The 11,717-nt window shown below is 42.8% G+C and overlaps 1 pseudogene; it reads right to left on the bottom strand.

Moving 5' to 3' along the window:
• Positions 1-10,682: 10,682 nt before the first annotated feature.
• Positions 10,683-10,864, bottom strand: LOC116745441 (annotated as a pseudogene).
• Between the last annotated feature and the right edge of the window lie 853 nt (positions 10,865-11,717).

Here is an 11,717-nt window from a genome sequence, read left to right as displayed (position 1 = left end):
CCTAGAGGAAGCCAGATATATTTATAATTTTTCCCAGCCATTCATTCATTTATTCATTCATCCGTCCCTTCACTTATTCATTCAGTCATATTACATTTTCGTTTCCCCTAGCCTGATTATTTACATTTACTTTGTTGCTGTCTGCCTCCCCTCCTTGGAATAGAAGCACCATGAGAGCAGACCCCTGCCCTTCTTGTGGATTATAATGTTTGCAGCCCCCCAAATAGTGCCTAGAACTTAAGTATTTATTGTTCAATGCATTCAAACAAATATTAATTCATTCACTCAGAAAATACTTATTGAGCATGTACTATGTGCCAGGCACAGGTAGGTCCTAGGGATACTGCACGGAATAAGACAGGCGTGATTTCCCACGTCCATGGAGCTTATATTCTAATTTTGGGTGTGGGGGGTTACTTATACACAAGTAAATAAAAAAGATAATTGCTGACTGGGATTTGTGCAATGTGGGGACTTCACACAGTGATGTGATAGAAAATGACAGTTACTCAGTTCTTGTCCCAGAGCTGTTCCCATGCTGGGGTAGGGGGGCAGACCATGCAGCCAACAGGCAGTCTCCATCTCATGGGAATAGTGGGGTTTTTGCAAACTCAGAGGCAGTGTGCTTAGCTCAGAGGGCTTGGACAGGGACGGAGGCAGGGAAGACTTCCTGAGAAGGCAGCACCTGAGTGGTTTTAAAGACAAATAAGAGTCATCTAGGAAAGGGGTGGGTAAGATTCCAGGTCTGTGCAGGGACAGGTGGCAGGAGGCCAGCTGGCACAGGGCATGGGGTGACCGAGCCTGGAGTGTGAGGTAGGGACAGAGGGAAGAAAAGAGGTGAGGACAAAGATGGAGCAGGTCCAAGAGTATCATGTAGTGATGCTTCATTTTCTGTGTCGACTTGGCCAGGCTGTAGTTCCCAGTTATTCAATCAAACACTAATCTGGGTGTCACTGTGAGCGTATTTTGTAGATATGGGTAACATCTACCATCAGTTGACTTTAAGTAAAGATTATCCTTAATAATCTGGGTGGCCCTCATCTAATCCATTGACAGGCCTTAAGAACAAAACTGAGGTTTCCCTGAGAAGGAAGCAATTCTACCTGTGGACTGTAGTGTCAGCTCCTACCTGAGAGTTTCCAGCCTTCAGCCTGACCTACACCTCTGGGACTTGCTTAGCCAGGCTCCACAACCGCAGAAACCAATTCCTTGAAATAAATCTCGAGATGATAGTTAGAGATAGGGAGATAGGTAGATAGACTCCTAATCTCCCCCTGGCTCTCTTTCTCTGGCAGACCCCTAACTGACTGATACATATCTAGCCAGCTAAGTGGACTTCATCCTTAAGGTGGTGGAAAGGGGCCATGGGAGGCTTTGAGCAAAAAGAGGACCGTAACCCGATTTGTGTTTCTAAAACACACTGGCTGCAATGTCAAGTGCATTAGAAGGGCAAGACTCGAGGCTGGTAGACCATGTCAGAAGCAGTTTCCTGAACTAAGTCATGGTAGTAAGAATGGCTGGAAAGAAGGGGACCAATCCAAGTGATATTACAAAAGCAGAACTGATGAGTCTTGGTGTCCAGTTACATATGGATGGTGAAGACAATTGCAACGAGTCCCAGGTCACTGGACATCTTGGTAGACGGAGCATAAATGCCACGAGAGCAGGGACTTTGTTCTGTTCCCTGCTGTCCTGTTTGCACCCGCAGCAGTGTCTGGCACCCCGAAGCTGCTCCTTGCACGTTTAATGAATGGATGGTGGTGCATTTCCCTGAGATTCGGATCACAGGGTGGATGGCTGGGAGGTGAAGATGAGGACTCTACAAGTGGAGTGTGGGGCAGGTTGAGTTTGAGGTGGCTGTCAGACAGCTGGGAGGCCCAGAAGGAAGCTGGAGAGATGGTCTGGGGGCAGGAGAGGCCTCCGGGATAGAGGCTGAGTGCTGTGTCCTAAATACCAGGATTGGACCTGAAACCAGGGGTGAGGGCGCACTGAGGGTGTGTGGAGTGCGGAGAAAAGAGGTTGGGGACTGAACCTTGGAGAAATTGCAACATGTAAGGACTGGAGCAGGGGAAGGACCCATAGAGGAGAATCAGAAGGAGTGGCCGAAGAGGGAAGAGGCAAATCAAGAGAACAGGGTGAGGGCTTCCCTGGTGGCGCGGTGGTTGGGAGTCCGCCTGCCAATGCGGGGGGCACGGGTTCGTGCCCCGGTCTGGGAAGATCCCACATGCCGCGGGGCGGCTGGGCCCGTGAGTCATGGCTGCTGAGCCTGCGCGTCCGGAGCCTGTGCTCCGCAATGGGAGAGGCCACAGCGAGAGGCCCGCGTACCGCAAAAAAAAAGTCAAGAGAACAGGGTGGCAGGGAGCCGGCAAGGACAGAGTGCTCCCCCTGCTGCTGAGAGGTCAAGAGTCATTTGGACTTCCAATAGTGACCTTGGCCAGCGAGGTAGGGGTGGAGGGGACAGAGGTCAGAGGTCAGATGCAGACATTTGAGAAAGGCATGGACAGTGAGGTAAGGGAGCCCGTGTCTCCAGAGGTCTCTCCCAGATTCCCTTCCCAATAGTTGACCAGACATTACCAGCCCATATTCAAGGGTGTGAAACTGAGGCCCAGAAAGATGAAGGTGGTGAAATGTCATCACAGGCCAAAGGGGACCGTGCTCTAAGACAACAGCTGCTCAGAGCGTACACTGCCTTTTATGACTCATCAGGATGCGGACTTGGAAAAGAATGGTGGTTGTGCAGGGTGGAGTCCAGGCCCTGTCCCGGCTGATCGCTGGCTGGGACGACGTGCAGGGCAAGAGCCTCCAGGGCGTGCAAGAACATTTTCTCAGGGGGAACCACCTTCTCTTGAAACAGCCTGTTCTGCTGAGTTGACAGGAGAGAGGAATGGGGACTTCTCAGTCCTGGGCCGGGTGCCAAAACCTGCTCGAAGGAGGAAGGCGCCGGCAGGCCTGTCGGGCTGTAGCCTCCCTGGGCCCTGCGTGGGCCATACCAGCTCCTCTGCCTTCTCCGGGGACTACAGAGAAGCTGCATGTGCTGGACTTTTTTGTTTTGAGCTAACATTGAAGAAGCACTTACAAGGAGCCACGCTCTGTATTCACTTTTACGTCCTTGAGTTTCTTCAATCCTCACAACGTTCTTTGAGGAATGTATGCTGATTGTTCTCAGTTAAGAATGAAAAAACTAAGGCCCAGAGAAGTTATGTCCCCTGCCCAAGGCTTCACAGCTGGTTCTGCAGGTGGGAGGGCGGGGATGCTTAAGTCCTGAATCTGTGGGTTGGAAGACTATTTAGCCCTGGAGTATGGGTTCAAATCCTCAGCGGGGGTGGGGAGGAGGATACAGGCTTCTCTCTCCAGCTCTGGGGTCTTAGGTGAATTTCATCGTGGTGCTGAGACTCTGTTTCCTCATCTGTAAAATGGGAGTAATGCTACCCACCTCATAAGGCTATAATGAGGATCAAGGGAAGTGTCTTTTGTTTGTAAAGTGTCTCACAGAGATTGCCCAGCCCAGGGAAGATGCTCCATAGATGTCCCCTTTCCCTTTTCTTTTTCTCTTCTTTTCTTTTTTTTGGGGGGGGTGGGGGTGGGGGGTGGGGGAGGGGGAGAAGCTTTGTCTTGAAGCTGCAAAAAGGTCCAAGAAAAGGTCAGAAAATTAGGGCAAGAGCACAGGACTCTGAATCAGACTAACCGGGAATCGAAGGCCGCTTCTGATACCTATTGGCTATTTGATTTTAAACAAGTCAGTTTTCCTTGCTGGGGCCTCAGTTTCCCCAGCTGTAAAATATAGGAAGATCAGTTTAGCCCAAGATGGCAATCAAGCCTCCACAACCCATTGCACCGCTATGCAGCTATCACTAGTTGATCACACCTTTGTTTCCACTGAGACAAGGTAATACAGTTTTATTCTCAAGTGGTATGAACTGCCTATAGTTTGACTATAATTCTACTAGTAGGCAATTATGCGTGGATTAAGTTACCATGTTTCCAGAGGGCACTTGCTGAAGTGCAAAACCCTCTGATGAAGATAACACATTAATCTTGGCATATATTTGCAACACTAAGGACAATGTCTTATGGGGCTCTAGAAAGCACAGGTCCGTTTGTTGTTGTATGTTTTGGATTTTGTTCTGTTTTAAGTAGTGTAGACTACAAACAAGTAAGCCTGGGACAGAGGGTTCATAAAGCTGGAGGAAGGTAGGTAATGGAGCAGTTATTGGGAGGGAATCACCATTGTCCACAACATACAGAGGAGAAAACCGTGGAAACACGATCCAGCTCAGTAACTTGCCTGCGGTCACAGCTAGTAAATGGCAGAGCTGGCAACCCTGCCATGAATGCAAAATCCATTTATTTAGTCTGAGAATGATTACTGGCTGCCTCCTCTGCACAAGGCACCGCTTTCAGTGTGAGAACTCAGTAGTAAATAAAATTGTCCAAATGCCTTGCCCTCAGGGAGCTTATAGTCCAGGGTCACATTTACTGCACCCGTTATATGCCTTGTATTTCACCAGCACTGGAGGCAAAGAAGCCCAGGTTTGATGGCTCATCTGTACAGGAACATATGTTTGAATCTTAGCTCCGTGGCTTCTTATTAGGTGAGGGAAGCCATTCCATCACTTTTCTTCTCAGTTTCTGCATCTGAAACATGAAGATAATAAAAGCCATTTCCAAGGGGTTCTATGAGGTTTAAAAGAAAGAATATTTATAAAGCATGCAACACTAAAAATTTTATTTACTCAGTGAATTGTAGTTAGTATTATTAATTCTGAATCCTCTTAACAACTCTGTGACGTTGGTACTGTTTTCACCATTTTACACAGGAGGAAATAAAATCTCGGAGAGTTCAAATCTCAGAGAGATTAGGTTACTTACCCAAGATCACACAGCTAACAAGTGGTAGAACTGAGGTTCAAATCCAGGGCTACTTGACTTCATTACTCAAATATGATGCTGTGGCCACATGTTTCCCAAACTCACAATTGGACTAGCTGCAGTGCAACAGAAAACTGTGTTCCTCTTTGGCATCTTATGCAACAAACCATATGGACCCTCAAGCTCTTACATAACAGGCCCAGTGCTAACGAGAGGAAGTTTAACAACAACACAAAAAACAGATCACATTCACAACAGACCACCATATGTTCTCCCGTTCCCTGACAGCAGCCGTCCCGACGCCTACGCGGGCGCCCACAGAAATCTTCTCGAGGAAAACAGTTTTATTCTCAAGTGACTCAAATGATGGATGCCTTTACAAAAAGAAGGGAGGGAAAAAAGAATCTGAGCTTCTTCAAAAGAAAGAGATCTTGTTCGCTCCTCGGGAAAGCCCGGAAACCTCAACCTCCTCTCCTTGGCCTGGGAACCTGCTGGCTTCTCCAGGGACAGTCTGACCTGGCAGCTGCTTCACTCAGAGTGAGGGCCGCTGTGATGATGTCTGGTTTCTGAGACTCCAAGTTAAATTGCCCGGGTGCTTTGAGTCATCCCCTTCACTTGGTCTCGAACTCCTTCACTGTCTTGTTATGCTCTGGCTCATTTCTAAAGTCTCAAGTTTGCTGCAGGTTTCTGGAAGTGGCCCCACTAGAACTGAACCCAATTCTAGAAAGGTGCTTTCACCTGTGGACACTGGGGAGCCGCAGCTGGCTCCAGGCCAGAGGCCATCTTCCTACCCTTTACCTTTTGCCTGGTCTCCTGCCTCTTTGCCTCCCTCCCATCCATTTCCATCTCCTACAGCCAAAGCGATCCTGACAATATGTAAATCTGATCCTGCCACCGTAAATTCCTTACAGCCCCAGTGGCGTCACACGCTTCTCACCCCACTTTGCGGTGCTCGGCCCATTCATCCCCCTTTCACGCCTTCCTCATCTTCCGAATCTCAGCTGCATGTGGCTATTGGACCCTTGATATGTGGTTATTGAAACTGAGGAATTCAACTTTTAATTTTATTAGTTTTAATGAATTTAAAGTAACGTTAGATTAATTCTCAGGCTGCAAAGAAATTCTCTTTCCCATATTTTCTTCCTATATTTATGGATTCACTTATATTAGAATACATTTGGTATTTATCTTAATATGAGCTACAGATACACAGAAGTTGCCTATCCAAATGTCTACCTGTGACACTTTATATTTTCCAAAGAATGCCATATCGATATAGATCCCACCCCACATTCTCTTCTTACAATGTGACGTTGACAGTCCTTCATAGCAAAGTGGAACTGGGTGGATTTTTGTAACTGACCAAGAGAATATGATGCTCAGGACAGCATGTGCCTTCTGAGACTAGGTCATAAAAGTTAGCATTGCGTCTTGCACCTTGGAATCCTCTAATTCCTCACTCTGAGGGAAATAAGCCACCGTGCTATGAGGACCCTTACATGAAGAGGAACTAAAGGTATCAGAAAATATCCAATACCAGTTTGCCAGTCATGTGAGCCAGCCACCTCAGAAGTGGATTCTCCAGCCCTGGTCAAGCCTTCAGATAACGACAGCCCCAGCTAATATCTGATTACAATTTCATAAGACATCCCACGTCAGACCTCCCCAGCTGAGCCTTTTCAGACATCCTGACCCTCAGAATCTGTGAACACTATAAACGTCATAGTTTTAGGTCACTAAGTTTTGGGGCAGTTTGTTATGCAGTCATAATAACTCTAGTCATTTTTTTCCAACATCATTTATTGAATAGTTTATCTTTTCCCTACAGATACGAGACATCACTTTCATTGTGAATTAAATCCTCATAGAGTACAGGCCTACTGTTAGTCTTATTTTGTTCTATTGGACCATATCAATTAAAAAAAGGATACCAAGTTGTTTAAGTCATTGATGTTTTATTATACGTGTTACTATATAGTAAAGGTAGCCACCCTCCAATACTGATATTCTGTTTCCTAGTTTGCCTGGATATTATCTTTTTTTTTTTGTGGTACGCGGGCCTCTCACTGTTGTGGCCTCTCCTGCTGCGGAGCACAGGCTCCGGACGCGCAGGCTCAGCGGCCATGGCTCACGGGCCTAGTCGCTTCGCGGCATGTGGGATCTTCCCAGACCGGGGCACGAACCCGTGTCCCCTGCACCGGCAGGCGGACTCTCAACCACTGCGCCACCAGGGAAGCCCTGGATATTATCATTTATTTGTTCACAGGAGTTTTAGAATCGGCTTGTCTAGTTTATTTTAAAAAAGGACATGCTGCATTTTTATTGAGCTTGTGATGAACTTACAAAATAACATAAGAAAAATTGACATATTTATGATGGTGCACCTTCTTGTATAAAAATACAATGTACTTTCTCATTTAAGTTTTGTTTTGTGATGTTCAGGAATGTTTTAAAGTTGTCTTCATATTTGGTTGCATATTTCTTATAAAGTCTACACTTTTATGTTTTGGTTAATGATATAAATGGATTTTTTTCTGTTATGCTTACTATTCTAATTGTGATTTGTATATGTGAAGACTATTGATTTCTGTACATTAATTTTGTATGCCACTTCCTTACTGAATGATCTATTTATTTATGGTGGCTTTTAGTTGATTCCCTGTATTACCAGGTATACGACTATATTGTATGCAAATTGAGACAGTTTAATCTTCTTTTCTAATATTTATGCCTCCAGCATGTATTAATATTTCTGCCTCTAGTATAATGTAGTGGTAATAGTGGGCATTCTTAGGAGACCACTTCTAAAGGGTACATCTAGCCATGTGGGGCTCTTGGACTCTTGACGTGTGGCTATTGAGACTGAGGAATTTTATTAGTCTTCATTAATTTAAATTTAAATAGCTACCTGTGGGTAGTAATTACCATATTGGACAACACAGGATGAGAATTTCTTCATTTAGTATAATGCTAGCTTTTGGATTGAGACACACATGTGGAATATTCAAAAGTCCTTATTTCATTGGTTTCTTAAAAATTAAAAAAACAGCTGTTGAATGTTGTGAAATGCTTCTTCAGTATCTATGGAGATGATTATGTTGTTTTTCTTCTTAAATCTACTAATATCATGAATCATATTGAACCGTCCTTGCTTTGGATTAAGCCCAACTTGGTTATGATGTATTATTCTTTTAATTGATTGCTTCATTCTGTTTGTTAATATTTCATTTAGGATTTTTGAATCGATGCTAGCCATCTCTTGTGTAATCTTTGTTAGATTTTGATAGTAGTGAATTCTCACTTCTTAAAAAAAAAAAGAAAGAAAACTTGAAAGTTTTTATTTTATGACCTGACATAGTTTAAATACAACTGTCATTATTTGCTTTAAGGGTTTTGTAGGATTTTCTGGTGAAATTCTTTAGGCGTGAAATTTGGGAAAGGGAGTACATCATTGACTAGTTTCTCTATTTCTTCTATACAGATCAATCTGTTTAGATTTTCTATATCTTTTAGGCTCAGTTTTGTTATATTGCATTTTCCTCAAAAATTGTTACATTTTAGAAAAAAATGTTTGCAAAGGAGAATCATATATTTAATTTATTGTTTCTTGATTGTACTCTCATGTTTCTATAATTTTTAGTAATTGCCCTTTCTCCACACCCCTCTTCCCCACAGCTTTTTCAGTGATTAGGTGACCTAGTATTTCATCTATTGTGTTGTATTAGCTTTTTAAAAGGAATCAGTCTATTTATTTATTTATTTATTCATTCATTCATTCACTCATTCTGATCTGTTTTCTAACATTAAATTTTTTTTTTTTTTTTTTTTTTTTTTTTTTTTTTTTTTGCGGTATGCAGGCCTCACTGTTGTGGCCTCTCCCGTTGCCGCGCAGGCTCAGTGGCCATGGCTCACAGGCCCAGCCGCTCCGCGGCATGTGGGATCTTCCCGGACCGGGGCACGAACCCACGTCCCCTGAATCGGCAGGCAGACTCTCAACTACTGCGCCACCAGGGAAGCCCTAAATTTTTTTATTTATTAATTTATTCCTTCTGCTTTCCAACAATTTGGCTGTTTTTTTTTTTTTCTAACTTTTTGACATACGTTTGGTCCATTGGTTCCTGTATTTTTTTAAAAAAAAAAGATTTATTTATTATTTATTTCTTTTATTTATTTTTGGCTGCATCGTGTCTTAGTTGAGGCACGCAGGATTTTTGTTGAGGCAAGCAAGATCTTTCTTTGAGGCACACGGGCTTCTCTCTAGTTGTGGCGTGCAGGTTTTCTCTTCTCTAGTTGTGGCGTGCAGGCTCCAGAGCACATGGGCTGTGTAGTTTGTGGCACATGGGCTCTCTCTTTGAGGCATGCAGGCTCAGTAGTTGTGGCACACGGGCTTAGTTGGCCCGCAGCATATAGGATCTTAGTTCCCTGACCAGGGATCGAACCCACTTCCCCTGCATTGTAAGGTGGATTCTTTACCACTGGACCACCAGGAAAGTCCCTCCTGTACTTTCTTTCTCTTTTATTATTATTTTTGGCTGTGTTGGGTCTTCGCTGCTGCGTGCCAGCTTTCTCTAGTTGTGGCGAGCAGGGGCTACTCTTGGTTGCAGTGCACGGGCTTCTCACTGCGGTGGCTTCTCTTGTCGCAGAGCACGGACTCGAGGCGCACAGGCTTCAGTAGTTGTGGCACGTGGGCTCCATAGCTGTGGCTCACAGGCTCTAGAGCACAGGCTCAGTAGTTGTGGCGCATGGGCTTCGTTGCCCCATGGCATGTGGGATCTTCTCGGACCAGGGCTTGAACCCGTGTCGCCTGCATTGGCAGGCAGATTTTTTTTTTTTTTGAATTTTATTTAATTTATTTTTTTATATAGCAGGTTCTTATTAGTCATCCATTTTATACACATCAGTGTATACATGTCAATCCCAATCTCCCAATTCATCACACCACCACCACCACCCCCTCCACTTTCCCCCCTTAGTGTCCACACGTTTGTTCTCTACATCTGTGTCTCTAATTCTGTCGGCAGGCAGATTCTTAACCACTGCGCCACCAGGGAAGCCCACCTCTTGTACTTTTCAATTGATACAAATATTGAGGTATACATTTACCTCTGAAACTGCCTTTGCAGTATCCCATGGTTTTAATACATGATATTTTTATTAATGTTGCTTAAAACTCTGTCTGAATTAAAAGTTATTTAACTGAAATACATAAATCTCTAAATTTATTTTTTAATTTTATTTTAATTTCGATTTTTCTTGCTTTGTAAGAAGAGAATATTGCCATAAGCGTTTCTGCATTTTACAATTTTTTAGTTTGGGCACCTATTATATGACAAATTTTGTGAGTATAAAATGGGATTTGTAAAACCATAAGATGTAGTCTCCATTTTCAGATTACACAGTTTGAAATACATTGGCCCTCCATATCCACAGATGCCACATCAACAGATACAACCAACCGCAGATCAAAAATACACAGGGGAAAAAAAAAAGAAACAAGAAAGTTCCTAAAAGCAAAATTTGAATTTGCTGCACTCCAACAACTATTTAACACAGCATTTACCTTGTATTAGGTATTGTAAGTAACCTAGAGATAACTTAAAGTGTAAGGGAAAATGTGCATATATTATATGCACGCACTACACCATTTTATATAAGGAACTTGAGCATCTGCAGATTTTGGTGTCCGCGGGGGTCCTGGAACCAATTCCCTGCAGATACCAAGTGACAACTATATATCAATTAGATTTGCTTTATATTTGTTGTTTAGATATTTATTATATTTATTCATCCATCTGCTTGATCTATCAGAGTCTAAGAGGATAAATTACCTCTTTTTTCTTTTAACATTTTTTTCCCCTACTACCACAGATTATGTGGTCAAGTTTCCCACATTTGGGGAAATCACGGGGGTCAGCACACCTGTAGTGCAATGGATAAGCCATGCCCTGGGAAAACCACCTTCGTGATCATGATATCTCCCCTGCCAGGTAAGTATATAAATTACCTTTTAATACCATGATTTTATTGTTGTTAATGTCTTCTTGCATCTCTTATAATTTCTGTTGTATGAATATTGCTGCTGTGTAATTTGGTTCACTGATTTTCAAAATTCTTATAGCCTCATTGTGAATTGCACCCTTTACCATTATACAATATCTTCCTTGTTTGGCTTAGCATTTTTTTAAACCTGAATTCAATGTTTTCTCATATGAATGGGCAACCTCAGCTTTCTTTCAATTTGCATTTGCCTGTTACACATTTCCACCTTTTTAACCTTTCTGGGTTAATTTGAATTTTGCTTTGTGATTCAGTCTGATAGTGTTTTCGTGAGTTAATACCCATTTATACTTATTGATATAAGAGATATGTTTGGCTCTTATTTCTGTCATCTAGTTGTATGCTATATTCTCAACTTTATATACATTTTACTTTTAAAGTAAGTAATGGGTTTTTTGTATCAACTTTATTGAAGTATAATTTTCATATGATAAAGTGAACATCTTCAAAATGTACACTTTGATAACTTTTGACATATATATGGGTATATATGAATATGTATATATGTATACAACCATCACCACAATCTAGATAGTGTACATGTTCATCATGCCCCAAATTTTTCTCAAGCTTTTTGCAGTCTCTCCCTCCCATCCTAGCCCACTTCCCACTCATACCCCCAGCAAACACAGATCTGCATTCTACCACTATGGATTTGTTTGCATTTTTTAAGATTCTTCTATCAATGGAATCATACAATATATATTCTTTTTTTGTCTGACTTGTATTCACACAGCATAATTTTAAGATTCATCCTTATTGCTGGATGTATAATACTTCATTCCTTTTTA

The sequence above is a fragment of the Phocoena sinus genome, chromosome 1 (genome assembly GCF_008692025.1).
Source record: "Phocoena sinus isolate mPhoSin1 chromosome 1, mPhoSin1.pri, whole genome shotgun sequence".
NCBI classification, from domain to species: Eukaryota; Metazoa; Chordata; class Mammalia; order Artiodactyla; family Phocoenidae; genus Phocoena; species Phocoena sinus.
Note: the sequence above shows the minus strand (reverse complement) of the source record. Positions and strands in the feature narration are given on the sequence as shown.